The sequence below is a fragment of the Micropterus dolomieu genome, linkage group LG01 (genome assembly GCF_021292245.1).
Source record: "Micropterus dolomieu isolate WLL.071019.BEF.003 ecotype Adirondacks linkage group LG01, ASM2129224v1, whole genome shotgun sequence".
Lineage (NCBI taxonomy): Eukaryota > Metazoa > Chordata > Actinopteri > Centrarchiformes > Centrarchidae > Micropterus > Micropterus dolomieu.
In genome coordinates this window covers 21,001,887-21,005,480 of record NC_060150.1, presented here as the reverse complement: position 1 = coordinate 21,005,480, position 3,594 = coordinate 21,001,887, and the positions used below count along the sequence as shown (strand labels likewise).

At 35.1% G+C, this 3,594-nt stretch overlaps 1 long non-coding RNA gene across 3 annotated transcripts in view; it reads left to right on the top strand.

The window, feature by feature from the left end:
• LOC123978092 overlaps window positions 1-397 on the top strand; it is a 13,355-nt gene extending 12,958 nt beyond the window's left edge. For all 3 annotated transcript variants that reach the window (XR_006826860.1, XR_006826864.1, XR_006826867.1), the window contains 2 exons: window positions 32-162; window positions 254-397. This is a non-coding gene — a long non-coding RNA (uncharacterized LOC123978092). The remainder of the gene's footprint in view (window positions 1-31; window positions 163-253) is intronic.
• Window positions 398-3,594: the final 3,197 nt, after the last annotated feature.

The following is a 3,594-nucleotide window of genomic DNA, read 5'->3' as shown; positions in this document are numbered from 1 at the left end:
GGCCCTTTTCCCCTTTCTCTCTCACCTGCAGGTTGCCGGGAGGCGTGTCAGCTGCGAGGAGCTGATTACACACACCTGCACGTGATTTGCACTCCCTCGGGTTCCTGCCCTACTTAAGCAGCGGCCTGACATCCTGTCCTCGCCGGATTGTTAAGTGTCTCTGTATGTCTTGGCTACCAGCTCGTTTGGTTGGGAACCATACCTGTACTCTGTTTGTTAAGCTGACAACTAACCTGTTTTTCCTGTGCTCAAGATCTCTACCGGACCCGTCCGTGACCAACTCACCTTTCCCGCCTCCTGGATCTCACTCTCCTGCCTGTTACCTGTTTGCCTCTCTGCCTGCCCCGATCCCCGCAGCCACCGCCAGCTCCTTGACTCAATAAAACTCTGAGAACCAGCTCTTGTCTCCAGTCTATTCCTGGGTCTTATCTGAAGCGTGACACTTTTTACTCCCCTCCAGCTCTCTCTTTAGCTCAAACGTTTCCTGCTACCTGCGTGTGCTAATCCATCCTTTCACCCAGATTCTTTGTCTTTATAATTTATATCTTTATAATAACAAAGTTGTGTATTCTGAACAGCACGGCCATTGGCCAACGCTGAAAGTCGTATAGTCTGCACGAGCCTTTAGTTAGCCTAGCTATGAGAATAAATAAACGGCATGAGTTACTCTCTCCCAAAGCCACAAACCAGAGAAGACTCAAACTGTGATGTTATCAGGTGTAAAATCTGGAGCCGCTTGTTAATAGACAATGAATGTGAAACTAATTTTGTAGAAAAAGATAAACCCCACAACATTTATTTCATAGTGTCTATAAAATCTTTCTTAATTTATTGTTTTTGGAAAAGCTTCAAACCTTATATCAGATGATATCACAATTCATTTATGGTTTGTTCTTTGATTATTTTGTTTCAAAATTTACAGAAAACAAAAAAAACAGACATCGTTTTTTGTTGTTTTAAAACCAAAACGGCTGCAGCAGATACACTTAGGCAATGGCGGCGCCTGATTAAATGTAGGTTAATTAAGATGAGATTGAACATCAACACATTCAGTTTGTAACTCACTAGAAACTGGGACAGAAACGCCTCAGAAGTTGCTCGAGAATTCTCTGGTTTTTAAGATTTCTTCAGTATCAAATTAATTCAGTGATTCAGTAGTTGTCAGTACATCCAATGGTACTGACAACTATGAATTGTTATTAGTCAGGGCTCCAGACTAGCTTTATCCACATCCGTCCCGGAACCGTCCTGAAAAACAATTTGAACCGTCCTGAAGTTAATGTAAAGCATCCCGAAGTCAAAATGTTGTTTCTTTACTTTATTATCCTCTATAGTTGTTAGTGATATAGTAAATGATTATAAATTGATAAAATAAATAATATGTTTTTGCTTGATTCAAACAAAAAGACTTATAAACATAACTGAAAAGTTATCTGTTGGGGCACCTTTTTACCTCAATGATAAATAATTTAATTTCAATTCAGTTATAAACTCCTGGACAGCAGGTTTTCTGCTCATATTCAAAACTTTCTGCACATTCAGAATCTCTCCCAGATATCTGTGTTCTCTTATATGTCCAGAAGAAAATTGTATTATGAGATTAACATCATTATTTAATAGGAATTCATAATATTTAAGTCTACCTGACCAATAGGTACTCTACTGTGCTTTCCTTCAGACTGTAGCCTGTAGCCAGCTGCAGTAACACATGGATTAGGCTATGTGTAAAATCAGGAACATCCAGCCAGAGGGAATGACCATTGACCGTCCAGTGCGCCGGTTCCACTGGCAACCCAACCCATGGTAGGTTTACCGGGTGAGGGAGAGGAGGTCGCGGGAGCGACCTGGTGCACTGTGGAAGGTCGGTGATCGTTCCCTTTTGGATGAAGCCCGAAACAGACAACAGGGGCATGTGTACAGCAGCCACTTAGCTTAAAAACCAGTAGGGATGCAACAAGACTCCTATATAAAACAAAACACAGCTGCTTTGTTTTCTGTTTTGGTTTTAAAACAGAAAAAACAAATAATGACTTGTATTTGGATGGGACATTGTTGTAAAATGTCAGATAAATGTATATATTTAGTGAAAAAGTTGTTGATGCAAATGCTTTAACATAGACCTTCTGGTTTTTGTACATTCAAAACACCATATACTAATAGGGAACGTGTGCACATAAACTGGAATGTTGCTTGTAATTACTGTCAAAAAATTAGAAAAGTCTGTAGATGTATTGGAGTTCCTTGTTATTACTGTCAAATTATGTTCATATAAGGTAAGTCCCATGCACTTACAAGAAAGGTCTGTATATATCGGAGTTGCTTATTATTACTGTCAAACAGTGTTTATATAAAGTAAACCCCATGCAGTAATGTAAAAGGTCTGTACATGTATTGGACAGTTGCTTGTAATTGCTATCAAATATTGTTTACATAAAATAAATGTGTATTTTTACATATATTGGAGAATTGCTTGTAATTACTGTCTATTAATGTCTATATAAAGTGAAACTATACATTAATGAGTAAATGTCATGTTGATATATTGGAAAGTTGATTTTAATTACTATAAAACAATGTTTATATAAAGTAAACCCTCATACATTAATAGTAAAAGCATGTAAAGTTATTGGAGATGTTTGTAGTTACTGTCAAGTATTGGTTATATAAGGTAACCCCCCATATATTAATGGTAAACGTATGTAGATATATTGGGAAGTTGGTTGTAATTACTGCAATAAAAATGTTTTTATAAGGTAAAGGCCCATACATTAAAGGTACAAATATGTAGAAATATTGGAGAGTTGCTTGTAATTATTGTCAAATAATGTTTATATAAAGTAACCCCCCGTATTTAAATGCTAAAAATATGTAGAAATATTGGAGAGTTGCTTGTAATTATTGTCAAATAATGTTTATATAAGGTAATCCCCCGTACTTAAATAGTTAAACTATGTAGAAATATTGGAGAGTTGCTTGTAATTATTGTCAAATAATGTTTATATAAAGTAACCCCCCATATTTAAATGCTAAAAATATGTAGAAATATTGGAGAGTTGCTTGTAATTACTATCAAATAATGTTTATATAAAGTAAAGCTCCATACATTAATGGTAAAAACTTGTAGATTTATTGGAGATGTGTCTGTAATTACTGTCAAATAATGTTTATATAAAGTAACCCCTCGTATTTAAATGGTAAAAATATGTAGAAATATTGGAGAGTTGCTTGTAATTACTGTCAAATAATGTTTATATAGTAGTAGTATATAGTATATAGTAAACCCACATACATTAATGGTAAAAGCTTGTAAATTTATTGGAGATATGTCTGTAATTACTGTCAAATAATGTTTATATAAAGTAACCCCTCGTATTTAAATGGTAAAAATATGTAGAAATATTGGAGAGTTGCTTGTAATTACTGTCAAATAATGTTTATATAAAGTAAAGCTCCATACATTAATGGTAAAAACTTGTAGATTTATTGGAGATGTGTTTGTAATTACTGTCAAATAATGTTTATATAAAGTAACCCCTCGTATTTAAATGGTAAAAATATGTAGAAATATTGGAGAGTTGCTTGTAATTACTGTCA